This window comes from Zalophus californianus, chromosome 1 (assembly GCF_009762305.2).
Source record: "Zalophus californianus isolate mZalCal1 chromosome 1, mZalCal1.pri.v2, whole genome shotgun sequence".
Lineage (NCBI taxonomy): Eukaryota > Metazoa > Chordata > Mammalia > Carnivora > Otariidae > Zalophus > Zalophus californianus.
Window position 1 is genome coordinate 104,177,472 of NC_045595.1, and position 13,216 is coordinate 104,190,687.

General features: G+C 43.6%; 1 pseudogene; it reads left to right on the plus strand.

Moving 5' to 3' along the window:
- Positions 1-2,230: 2,230 nt before the first annotated feature.
- On the plus strand, positions 2,231-9,864 carry LOC113915982 (annotated as a pseudogene).
- Positions 9,865-13,216: the final 3,352 nt, after the last annotated feature.

Sequence of the window (13,216 nt, forward strand, 5' to 3'; positions counted from 1 at the left end):
AAAGAAAAAGAAAAAAAAAGGGAGAGAATGTGATCAGGCAGGAGACTAGAACAAAGCCATACACTAGTGATTTAGGGTATATTTTGATCTGTTAGAAGAAACTGTATCTCAAAATTTTAAAGAGAGAACAACTTATATATATATGCCAAAAATAAGGGTAACTAGTATGAAGGGAGAAAATATGACTCTAAAAATGAAAAATAAAAAATGTTTTTTTTAAAAAAAGGGATTGATAAGATGTTGGTTGAAAAAGGGAAAAAGAAAAATTAAAAAAAACAGTTAAAAAAATTAACTTTGAAAAACTAATGAATCATGGTTAAAAAAAAAGCCATGAATTCTATGTGCAGTATTCCCCTAGTGCTGGAGTTCTCTCATTCTCCTTGATCGATAAACTTGGTCTTGGCTTGCTGGCTGTTCCTGCTGATCTTCTGGGGGAGGGGCCTGTTGCCGTGGTTCCCAAATGTCTTTGCCCGGAGGTGGAATTGCCCCGCCCTTGTGGGTCCGGGCTAAGCAAGCTGCTCGGGTTTGCTCTCAGGAGCTTTTGTTCCCTGCAAGCTCTGGGGTACAGCTTTGGAGGACCAGGGTGAAAATTGTGGCCTCCCAATCTCCACTCAGAGGAGCTGAGAACTCGGGGCCCTGCTTCTCAGTGCGCCCCGAGAAAAGCAGTCACTCCCGTCTCCCCGGTCTCCGGCCGCACTCCGTGCTCACCCGGCCTGTGACCGAGCGTTTCTATCTCTGGCACCCGACCCCCTGTGGAGTCTCCAAACCCAGCAGATCCCTGCAGTGCGCTCCCGCGCCGCGGAAGGGGGGTCTCCCCAGCTCTGCCGCTTGTTGGGTCCCTGCTGGAGGAGCAGTGGCCCGACTGGGCCGCGGATCACAGTTTATGGCAACCCTGAGCTGAGAGCCCACTCGTCGGCTCCGCCTCTGCAGCCAGTTTCCCCGCTCCGATACCTGGGAGCTCTGCCGCACTCAGGTACCCCCGGTCTTTCTGTGACCCCGAGGGTCCTGAAACCACACTGTCGCGCGAGGGTTCCACCCCCCCGCTTAGCCACTGGAGCGACGTCCCTCAGCGGAGCCGGCTTCTAAAAGTTCCGATTTTGTGCTCCGTGGCTCTATCACTTGCCAGAAGCGGCCGTCGGGGGCCCCCTCCCCCGCCGTCTATCCTCCTGAATATCGCCTTGGATTCACTTCTTCGCACGTCCTACCTTCCAGTAAGTGGTCGCTTCTCTGTTCAGAGAGTTGTTGCTACTGTCTTCTTCGGTCTCCTGTTGAGTTCGTAGGTGTTCAGAATGGTTTGATCCCCATTCATCTGAATTCCTGAGACCAGACGAAATCCAGGTCTCCTACTCCTCCGCCATCTTGCTCTGCCCCCTGAGATTAGTTTTGAGTAGGAAAATAACTTGCTATGTTCAAAGACTCACCGTGGCTGCTGTGTTGTGAATTGGTTGAAAGAAAGGAAGTGAGTTCTAAAGACATTTCAACAATCTAGGTAAGAGATAATAGTGGCTCAGACCATGACAGTAGTAGCTGAGATGGTGAAAAAAGGCTGGATTCTGTGTGTGTGTGTGTTTAAGATTTTATTTTACATAATTTCTACACCCACCGTGAGGCTCAAACTCACAACCTGGAGATCAAGAGTCATGTGCTTTACTGACTGAGTTGGCCAGGTGCCCTTGTATGTATTTTTAAGACAGAATCAGCGGTATTTGGTGACAGAATGGATTGAGTATAAGAGCAAAAGAGGCATCAAAGATGACTACATGGTGTAGGGCCCAAGCAACTGGAAGAATGAAGTTGTCATTAACTGAAATGAACAAAACAGCAGGTTGAATAGGTTTGGGAGGGAGAAAGATGAAGTGGTAAGTTTCAGGCATTCCAAGGTTTGAGATACCTATTAAAATCCAAGTGGAGATGCCAATTAGGTAGTTGAATATACAAATATGAAGTGCAGGGGAAAAGTTTTGGGTGGAGTATATAAGAGTTGTCAGCATTTGATAGTATTTAAAGCCATGAAACACTATGAGAATAAGTGTAGACAGAAAAGAGGCCCAAGGACTAAATCCTGGGCAGTCCAATGAGTTGAGTTTGGAGACATGACAGGGAGCCAGCAAAGGAGCCTGAGAAGTGGCCAGTGAATTAGAGAAAAACCAGAAGCTTATCCTAAAATTTGAGTTTCTAGCTGAGGAGGAAGTAACCAACTGAGTCAAATGCTGCCTATTCTTCAACGAGTATGGGAGGACTGGGAGAGTTGGCTATTGGATTTAGCAACATGGAGGTCACCAATGACCTTGATAAGAGAAACTGGTGGTGCGATAGACATAGGAGGCCCACTGGAGTGGGTTCATAAGAGAACGGAAAGAGAAGAGAGGAGTTCTTTTGGAGAGTTTTACTACAAAGGAGAGCAGAAAAATGAAGCAGTAGCTGGAGGAAAATGGAAGTCAAGGGAAAAAATTTAATGGGAAAAATTGTAGTATGTCTGTACATTGATGGGAATGTTCTTGTTGGGAGTGGGTGAAGGGAGGTGGGGATTGATAATGCAAGCGAGAGAGGGGAGAATTGCTGGAATGTGTCCTTGAGTAAATGAGAAGGGTTGGGAGCATGTACACAGATGGAGGAGTTGTTCTTAGATACAGCCTGGGCCCCTCAGTCCTTGGCACAGAAAGGAAGACAGAACAGACGAGATTGGATTTATTTTCTTGGCGAAACAAGAAGCAGGTTGATCAGCCGAGTATGAGAATGGGGGGAGAGTATTAAAGGTTTGGAGAGAGAGGAAAAGGTATAAACAGTTGACTAGGATGGTGGATAGTCTGGAGCAATGTGGCAGGATTGCCAGCAGGCAGTGAGGGCCCAATGAGGTCATGAATGGATAGTGAGCCTAGGCAGCATGACTGAGTGTTTTTCCTAGTGAAGTGCAGCTGCAGAGGTGTGGGCAGAGGAGTAAGGAAGCTGGAGTTGTCAGGATTGGGACTTTGCCAGGCAAGTACTGTGAAGAGAGAGAGGCAACGGAATCAAGAATATATGTAAGAGAGTGATTACAATAATGGACCATGGAACGCAGTGTGAGAAAAGCAAGTTAAGGACATGAGAGAATGTGAGGAGAGAGAAAAGGGGGTTGGATTTGGAGACTGTGTGTCCCAGTGTGGTTGAAGAGTTCCTGGTTTGGGGTGGCAGAAAGAGAAAGAGCTGGAAAGGTAGAATTTAATGATTGAGAAGTGGGATGCTGGAATTTGAGATTAAAATGTTTCAGGCATTGATGAAGACAAAGTCTAAAGGTGTATTATGGGCTGAATTGTGTCCCTCAAAATTCATTATGTTGAAGCACTAATCCTTATAACCTCAGAATGTGACTATATTTAAAGTGGTAATTAATGGGATTGTTGGTGGCAGTAGGAGGGAGGGGACCCTGTGGATTTGCCTGAGGCCTCTAATAAATCTGTCTCCAGCCCCCCCCCAAAAATAGATAAAGTGGTAATTAAGTAAAAACGGGGCTGGTAGGGTGGGCCCTAATCCAATGTGACTGGTGTCCTTATAAGAAGAAGGGATTGATACATAGAGATACCAAGTGCACCTGGTGTACAGAGAAAAGACTGAGTGAGGACACAACAAGAAGGCAGCCATCTGGACTCTGAGAAACAAACTGAGGGTTCTAGAGGGGAGGAGCATAGGGGGATGGGTTAGCCTGGTGATGGGTATTAAAGAGGGCACATTCTGCATGGAGCACTGGGTGTTATGAACAAACAATGAATCACGGAACACTACATCAAAAACAAATGATGTAATATATGTTGATTAACATAACAATAAAAAAATTAAAAAAAAAAGAAGGTAGCCATCTGTAAGCCAAGGAGAGAGGTCTCAAGAGAAACCAAACCTGCTGACATCTTGATCTTGGACCTCAAGTTTCCATTACTCTGAGAAAATAAATTTCTGTTGTTTAATCCCCCTAGTCTGTAGTATTTTGCTATAGTAGCCCCCGCAGACTAACACGGTGTGGCTATCAAAGTGAGAGGCGAGGTACGATGGGAAACAAGAGGGTTGGAAAAAGGAATTGAGAAGATTTAGTTGAGATTTTACAAAAGTTTTTACTGCTGATACTTTGTACTTTGAAGAAGAGTGACTAAATACTTTTTGTTAAAGTTCACAGAGAGTGGAATCATTGAGGATTTTCCATCTTCTACCAGCGCAATGGCTTCCAGTAAATTCCAATGTCAGTGAGATGGGCAGTCACTCCCAATTCGGGTGTCCCTCAAAGTATTCATGATGAATTGACATCTAATACTCATTAGATGTCTTTTTCATGTTAGAAACTGTGCTAGAAGCTTTCACATACACTAAAACAACAACAACAACAAAATGAGTTCAATGACACTAAGGTGAAAGCATTATTAATCTCATTTTGCATGTGAAAAAAAAAAGGACTTAAGAAAAAAAAACTTTCAACTTGCCCAAGAACTAGAAGTTAAGTCCAAGACTTTTATATTCTTTGGACTCTTCAACTGCCCTTGCCTGAAACACTTCTATGTATCAATCCCTTCTTCTTCATTGCAAATGGGTTTCGAATGTGGACATTCTGATTCCTTGGTGGTGGCTGCCTACAATGTTATTTTGAAGACACACTGGTAACCAGACAGGTTAGCTAGATACATGACTGCTGTCTGCTGTGGAGATAGGGTCAGGGAAGGGCAACATGCTTGGCTAATACTCCCCAGTCTTAGTCGACTTTTATGTCACAGGTAGTTATGAAGACTTGGGGAGGTACAGGACCAATTGCCATTTGGAAGACTGTTCAGTAAGGGTGAGAGTGACAGAAGTAAATGAAGAGGATATGACAGGGTGGAAAATCTGATAAAATTGTGGAAAGGGGAGTTGAGTAATATCCTTATTTTGGTGATCCCATTAATGAATACATCTAATGAACTGTCCCCAGACGAGCAAAAAAAAAAAAAATTACTTAATTTCATTTCTAAGAAGACTCTTTTTTAACCTGCCTCCTGAAAAAAATAGGTGTATTCATAAAGAAGATTCCTGAAGCCATTTGTCTCCAGTAAACTCCCAAATTTCTTGCCAGTGAATTCTTACTAAATCAGGATTTTCTTGCTAGTCCTCCAGGAACCAGGGAGAGTCACTGGGCTGCCGTGCTTATTGGCTGCTTCTGGCCTTAGCTTCCTGTTCTCAACAGCAGAGTTGAGGAAATCCGCAGGATGCTTGCTACCAGGGGACAAGATGACTCAGGAGGAAACACTCCACCTAAAATAGTCTTGGTGTGCAGCCTCTGAGTCACTTTGGAATCAAAGTTAATGTGTGATCCTGGAATTAATCCCACAGGTGATGGGAAGTGGAGAAGAAGGAAGTATCTGAAAGAAGTTTATCCAAAAGAAAATTTGCCACAAAGATGAAAATTTAACTGCAGAAAAGGCTACTATTCAGGGAGAAATTTCATCCTGGAAGTTCCAAAGGGGATGAATTACGATTTTCTCCAGTGACCATGGGCATAAAGTGGTCGTCAAGGTCCATTCTAGGGACCCACCGGAAGTGGATATTTCCTTAAAAACACATCAGGAAAGCAGCAGTAGAACAGCTGTGTAAACAGAAATGGACTCTTGGGCTGCAGTAGCCTTGATTTTTGTCTTTATAATTCTTTCTCAAGAATTATCTGGCCAAAATGTTTATGGCGCTGCTAGACTCTACGTTTATCTTTAATTCATAAACGTCTAGTGTTTCACCTACTGAGAGAGGGGATGGAGTATACAATTCATATTCAAAGCTCTCCAAGCAATATTCTATATTTGGAACGGCCTCTCAAACCTTTGTCTTACCTGCCCTTTTCCCTCTTCATCCTGGCTCCAGCCCTCAGAGTCTATTTATTCATTTTCGCTCTTTCCAATGAGGGACCAAGGAACTGGTATTCCATCACTTATTCTTTAAATGTATTGAACGATTACCATCTAGCAGGAAGGCAAAGAATGCCCGTTTTTTTGCCCTCAAGATGCTCAGAATCTAACTGAGGAAACAGAAAATTTCAACAATAGGTTTGTAATACAAAATGTCAAATCTCCCAATAGATTTAAGCATGGGCTTCTTGAAATCACACGAGGCACAAGGAACTTGAATGGAGCTGGAGGTTCATGGGAGATTTCTTGGAAGGGCAGGGCCACAACTGAGTCATCAAGGTAAAGAAGCAGGTAGCTGGGCAAACTGTGACTCAATCGAAGTTAAACATTCACTGGTAGATAAATGCAATGTATGAAGCTTGATTGGATCTTGGCTTGGAACACAACGGGGTGAAATATATTTTGAGGACAATAGCAAACTATGAATACAAAGAGTATTAGACAATATTAGGTGCTTTAAATTTACTCCAGGTAAAGTAATGGTGTAGTTATGAAGGAGGTTGTTCTAAGTTTTAGGAGATACATACACTTGAAATGTATTTAGCAAATGGTTCTGTAAACATCTGAAATCTGAAATCTGAAATGGTTTAGCAAAAGAAGGGAGAGGAGGAAAAGGAGAAAGAGGAGCAGAAGAAGAAGAAGAAAAGAAGGAGAGGAAGGAGGAGGAGGAAGAGAAGGGGAAGGAGAAGAATGAATGAATCCATGGTAGATAGATAACGGAGTCAAACCTAACAAAATGTTAACGATTGTTCAGTTGAATCTGGGGGTTCATTACACTAGTTTTTCAACTTTGTTGAGTTTTTGAAAAATTTCATATAAAATAGTGAGAGACAAAAAATGTCCTGGTAGATATTCAATTGCATAAATGCCAACAGTACCCAAAATTCAGAGAGTGTATTCATGCTGGGAATAGAAAATAAATGCTCTTCCCAAACAACCACATTAGGCTACACAGAAGTACCAAGTCAGGAAAGAAGGGCCCAGTCTGCAACTTAGAGCCAGTGTCCAGCTGCCTGAGTGGGAATGAATGTGGTTGGGAGGGTGGGTGAGGAAGGAGCTCAGAGCTTGAAGAGTCTTGTTGGTGTCAGGCTGAAGAGTTTGGACCTTATCCTGAGGAAGTCAGAGCCCCTTAAGAGTGGAGGGCATTTTAGAGGCTCATTTGAGGGATGGATCAGAGTTTGGAAGGCACGGAGCTAAGAGATCATTGCAGAGACAAGTGCAATCATCCCATCAGAAAGAAGGAAGGCCAGGGCACCTGGGTGGTGCAGTGGGTTAAGTGTCCAACTCTTGGTTTCAGCTCAGGTCCTGATCTCAGGCTCATGAGATTGAGCCCCATGTCGGGTTCTGTGCTTGAGACTCTTTCTCCCTCTCCTTCTGCCCCTCCCACTCATGCTCTCTCTCTCTCAAATAAATAAATAAAGCTTTAAAAGGAAAAAGAAAGAAAGAAGGCCAAATGTTGGGGAGGAGGCAAAACAAGCTGCTTTGGAAAAGAGTTTGGCAGTCTCTTACAAAGTTAAATATATACATACCCTACAAACCAGCAATTTCACTCCTAGGTATTTACTCAAGAAAACAAAAAAGTTGGTCCACACAAAGACTTTGACAAGAATGTTTAGAGCAGCATTATTCATAATCACCAAAATTGGAAGTATTGACTAGTAAATGGATAAAGTGTACATTCGTAAATAGAATAGTGTGTAATAGAAAGGAGTGACCTACTGATATTACAACATGGATGAATTTCAAAAGCCTTATGCTAAGTGAAAGGAGCCAAACTAAATACTGTATGATTCCGTGGCTATGACATTCTGAAAAAAACAAAGCTAGTGGTACAGAAATCGGACCAGTGGTTACCAGGTGCTGGGGTATGGGGAGGATTGGCCTACAGGGCACATGGAACTTCTGGGGTGATGGGGAAATATTTTACATAATATCTTTATCATGGTGGTGGTTACACAGCTGCACACATTTATCAAAGCTATGCACCTACAAAGGGTGAATTTCACCATATAGAAATTGGATGTCTCAATATACCTCCCTTCAAACAAAAGGAAAAGAAAAAAATAATGGGACACGAGGACTGAATGGATAGAGACTAGAAGGAAACGTAAAAGATGTTTTGGTAATCAAGAAAACAGATACATGAATACAAGAAGTGGAAAGGTCGGAGGATAGCACCTGACACAGCCAGTTAACTGTTGCAAGAATAAAATGATCAATCAACTTATATCTAGGAGTAGTTCAGAATATATTAAAATATTGTCATCTATTTTTATGTTACTTCTTTAGCAACCAACTTGGCACAAGTGTGAGGAAAATGTTATTACCTTTAAAAAGTGTATAATGGATTCTCAAGAAGAAATTTATATTCTGGAAACATAGAAAGTTTGCGTGTGTGTGCGTGCGTGCGTGTGTGTGTGTGTACACATGGGCATTCCGGTCTCAAAATATCTGATGATAATCTTCTTCGCATTGTGTTTTTCACTGATTTTACATGGCTTTTAAATTTTATTTATTTGAGTGAGAGAGATGGAGAGCTAGTGGAGGAGCAGAGGGAGAGGGACAAGCAGACTCTGCTGAGCGCAGAGCCAGACATGGGGCTGGATCCCATGACCCTGAGATCATGACCTGGGCCAAAATCAAGAGTCAGAGGCTTAACCAACAGAACCACCCAGGCACCCCTGATTTTACATGTTTTTTAAATAATTAAAATATATGCAAAATGCTTTCTTAATTCCAATTAATAAAAATCACTAATTTTTTTTTAAATGAAGAATGCTTATAATATGGTGGAAGCAGTAAGCTTGGAGATAGTTTGGAGAGAATTTAAGAAGATAGAATCTTTTCCAGGAAGTGATTTTTCAGATAAGATAGGCTTGCACATGGGCAAATGGACCTCTCAAATAAGAATACTACTATAGTATTTGTGGGGAGAAAAGAGTGGAAATAATCTAATTTTCCATTAATAGGAAACTGGTTAAATAAATTATGGTACATCTATACAAGACAATACTATGCAACTGTTAAAAAAGAGAAAAATTTATGTGTGCTGGTATGCAACAATGGTTGAATTTAAAAAAACAACATTGTACAGAATATTACTAATGATACAACAAAAGAGATCACACACACACACACACACACACACACACACACACACACACACACTGCAAAGCCATAGAATATCTCTGGAAGACTATGACCAGAAACTGTTTTATCTGTCAGGGTCCATTCAGGAGACAGAAATTACACAATAATTTGAATAGTGAAGGCTTAATATAAAGACGAGTTAGTGGCTGCCGGACACTGGCTGGGCCACCACCCTCTACAACTGATGGGGCCACTGGCCACGTAGAGGCCATGCCGCCTGGACCTTGACCTGCCCCGCTGAACAGCCCGCCACCATGCCCGGCATTCGCGGGCGCCGTGAACATGGCCGCCAGGGTGTGGCGCCAGCTCCTCCTCTGGAAGAGGTGGCTGCTCGCCCTGGTCTTCCGACTCTTGCTCGCCTACTTCCTCCTCAGCACCTTCGAGCAGGAGGAGAGGGCAGTGAGAGATCAGAATCTCCTCTAGGTTCAAGACCATGGCCAGCCTATTCTGTGGAAAGTGCAATTGCAGCTGGGCAACAGCAGGCCAGCCTGGCCACCGGTGCCGGAGCTCCATTCGAGGGAAGCATCTCGTCACTGACAGGCTGGGATACATTTGTGAAAGGGAGGATTTGCTGGTGAATGGCCGCTGAAACGTCAACGTCCCTGGCACAAAGCAGTACCGCTGTGGCTGCTGTTGGCCCCACGACTGCTGCCGCGCTTGCAAGTACTGCGTGTCCTGCTGCCTGCAGCCCAGCAAGTGACTTCTCCTGGCACACTTCCTCACCTGGGCAGCCATGGTGTTCCAGAACCTCTTCATGGCCGTCAAAGATCACTTTGAATTGTGTTTGGCCAAGTGCAGGACCTCATCCCAGGTTCCCAAGTAGTTGATGCTGGCTCCTGACTTGATCTGTTCATCATGACAAGGGTAAGAGAAAAAAATTAAATTACAGGAGTATCCAGCCCTCTCCCCGCCGACAGCCCACGCAAAGATGGACCCGGGGTCATTTCGTAGTGAGTTGAATGGTGGCTGCACAAAAGGGATGCGTTCACATCCCGACCCCTTGGAACCTGTGAATATGAGGCTATTTAGAAAAGTGTCTTTGCAGATGGAATTAAGTTCAGGATCTTGAAATGAGATCACCTTGGATTATCTGGGTGGGCCCTAAATCCAACGACAAAGTTCCCATGAAACACACAGAGGAGGTACACACAGAGGAAAGCCGTGTGGAGATAGAGGCAGCCACAAACCCAGGGATGCTGACAGCCACCAGGAGCTTGAAGAGGCAAAGAACAAAGCCCCCCTAGAGCTCTGGAAGGAACACAGCCCTACCAACACCTTGACCTGGGACTTCTGGCCCCCAGAGATGTTAGAGAATAAATTCCTGTTGTGCTAAGCCACCAAGTTTGTGGCAATTTGTTTTGGTAACCCTGGAAAACTAATAGACATTTCTTCTTGCATTAATGGAAAAGGGGCCAAGTTAAAAAAAAAAAAAAGGATATTGGAGAAGTCAGTAGGATTTAAATAACAAGTTGGATTTATTGAGTATTATACCATATGCCAGGTACCTGCTTCAGTTAAAACATGACAGAAATTTGACCCAGCAAGATGAGCCCCGGAGCTTATCTTTTTAACTCGTTACCCTGTACTTCTAGGAAAGAATGGAAGCTGGAAAGGAACGTGGGAAGGGAGTGAGAAAAATTAGGAAAATTGGGGGTAATTTGAGAGAGATTTGGGGGTCAATTGCCATGGAGGTGAGATACGAGTTTGTAAGTTTTGTTTTACATTATGAATAGAATTTTTCAGGGGTGATCCTTGAGAAATTTGGCAAAGATTTAAAGTGCTCTCCAGTTGATTTTTTTTTCTTTGACTTGAGACTCTGAAGAGACCTGGACATTTGGTACTTTTGTTTTATATGAGTTACATTTTCACGCAGTTGCCATTCATGCACTGAGCTCCATTTGGCTTGTGTGCCGGCATCTGTGCTCAGAGGTGGGCAGACCTGCAGATGAGTGAGAACAAGATCCTGCCTTGGGAGGCTCAGCTCATCCTGGTTCTGTAGACAAAGACTGTTGAGTTTGGACATCATTCTGTGGACAGTGGGAATTTGTATGCAGGGGGGACAAAGCTGAGAGAGAGTGAGAACTGGTTCTGTGTTCCCCAGGCTGCTGAGCCTTCTGGATCTGTGAACCCCCACCCCTAACCTTTAGCGGGCTCTTGGCTAAGAGGATAAACTGAACCTTGCTAGTCTACTGAGGGTTAAAGGGCTAACTCATTCAGGTAGCACAATCAGATTAAAAAAAATTTTTTTTTATGGGGGGTAGGTGGGTGTGTGTGAAAGAAAGGGGAATGGGGTGTAGCATGGTAGATTGGCTTTCCTTTAATCTTATCTCCTTTATAGCCCCTACTGAACCCAGTCATAGAGTTAGTCCTGGCTTTCAGAAAATATGTGCCTTGACAATATGGACAAAACCAGATTCTAGTCAGCTCTGAGACTCCAGGGAAGTCATATCTGATGTGGTAGGGCAACTCTATAGTTACTGGAACCCGGGGAAGAACACACATTACTATGGTCAGAAATGACCCATGAAAACCCTTGGAGAGACATTAAATTGAGACTGTTGTGTTTTCTGTCAGTCCAGTGCAACCAGATAGCCTACAGTGTTGGGGAAGGTTGTTGATTGTTCGGTTGAGCACCAGATGAAGAAGTTGGCCAGCATTTAGAGGCCGTATTATACAAAAATAGTAGATATTTAAGCACTAGACTCATGCTTGGGGCAGAGAGGTACTCAGGAGCGGAGGAGACTGAATGGACTCCAGTTCCACATTGGGAGAAGAATGGCAGGTGAAAGCTTGCTTGGCACTTAATGTTCATTTGTCCTCTCTTTTCTCCCATCATTTTGCTATTATTGTTATTTTTACTATTCTTCTGAGTGCCTATTATTGAATTTGCATGACACAATTGCATACATTATAAGACTATGCAATAATGGAAGTTTTTCCTGAAACTACTTGCTTTTCAATATGAGAGTTACACCTTCCTGGCTGCTAAAACAGGACTTTAGGGAAATCAGAGCATTTTCGTCTCTGGTCCTTTCTGAGAATAAAATTTAGCCAGCTGAGCTGTCTGTGTGGCTCTGCCAAGGGATTGCCTCTTCTAGCCAAGTTGGGTCTTGTCCACAGTGATCTGGAAGCCAATTTTCTGAATAAATCACAAAATCGTTCCTGGAAAAAAAAAAAAAGGTGTTTTTTTACAGAGAATTTACTGAGCAAGAATAAGAAAACTCTGAAGAATACTTTAGGACTGAGAAAGAGTACCCAAGAAAGGAATGAACTTGAAAGTGGAGCCTCAAGCCTGGACCCAGATCTCCTTGGAGAGGGAGAAGTCCCACCATGGTGTAGCATTATGCTGGGTTGCCTCAAGTCAGAGCTGGTCCACAGTTGACAGGCGAGGAATGACAAGGTGGAAATACCTCCAGTGAGGAACCAGTAGTCCGAGACTGGTGGGAAAGAAATCACTTGCTGGGGGATGCTGATGGAATTCTCTGGGAAACTGCCATGGAGAGTGCTGTTGAACCTGATGGGAAGCTGGCTGGGCCACTGGTTGGTCACAGTGGAAACCTGCCAGGAATTGCTTACAGGAGTGTTGCTGAGTTGGCCCTGGGGAAGCCAGCTGGGCCCCCACCATCATTGCGTTTCCCACATACCTGCCTAACACCACAGGCACAAGAACAGAAAGGCCACCAGCACCCGGAAGAGAAGCCCATCTCTCCTCCAGAGTCCCACCAGCGTCCTCTACTGGCAAAGCTTAATATTGTGGCAGGGGGTAAGGAAAGAGGCTTCATTTATCAGAAACAGAGAAACGAAGAGGAGATTGGGGGCTGGAAGGCAATAAATTCCTAAACGCCACAGCTAGTAACAGTCATATCTGGAGAGAAAAACTGGTTGATGAGGCTCTGATGTGAGAGAGAAACTCACTTGTCACTGTAAATCTTTGTACTGCTTGATTTGGGGGAGGGACATTGAGAAATTTCTTTAATGCATTATCCTAAGTTTCATACTATAAAATAATAATGCTGTTGGTGATAGTGATAGGCCAGCCATTGTTCTAAATGCTTTAACTATGTTAACTCACATAATCTTTCCCCAGTTACTTATTATTAGACCCAATTTTTATACCTGAAGAAACTGAGGCACAAAGAGATTAAGTAACTTGCCCAAGATTAGCTGGCAAGTGA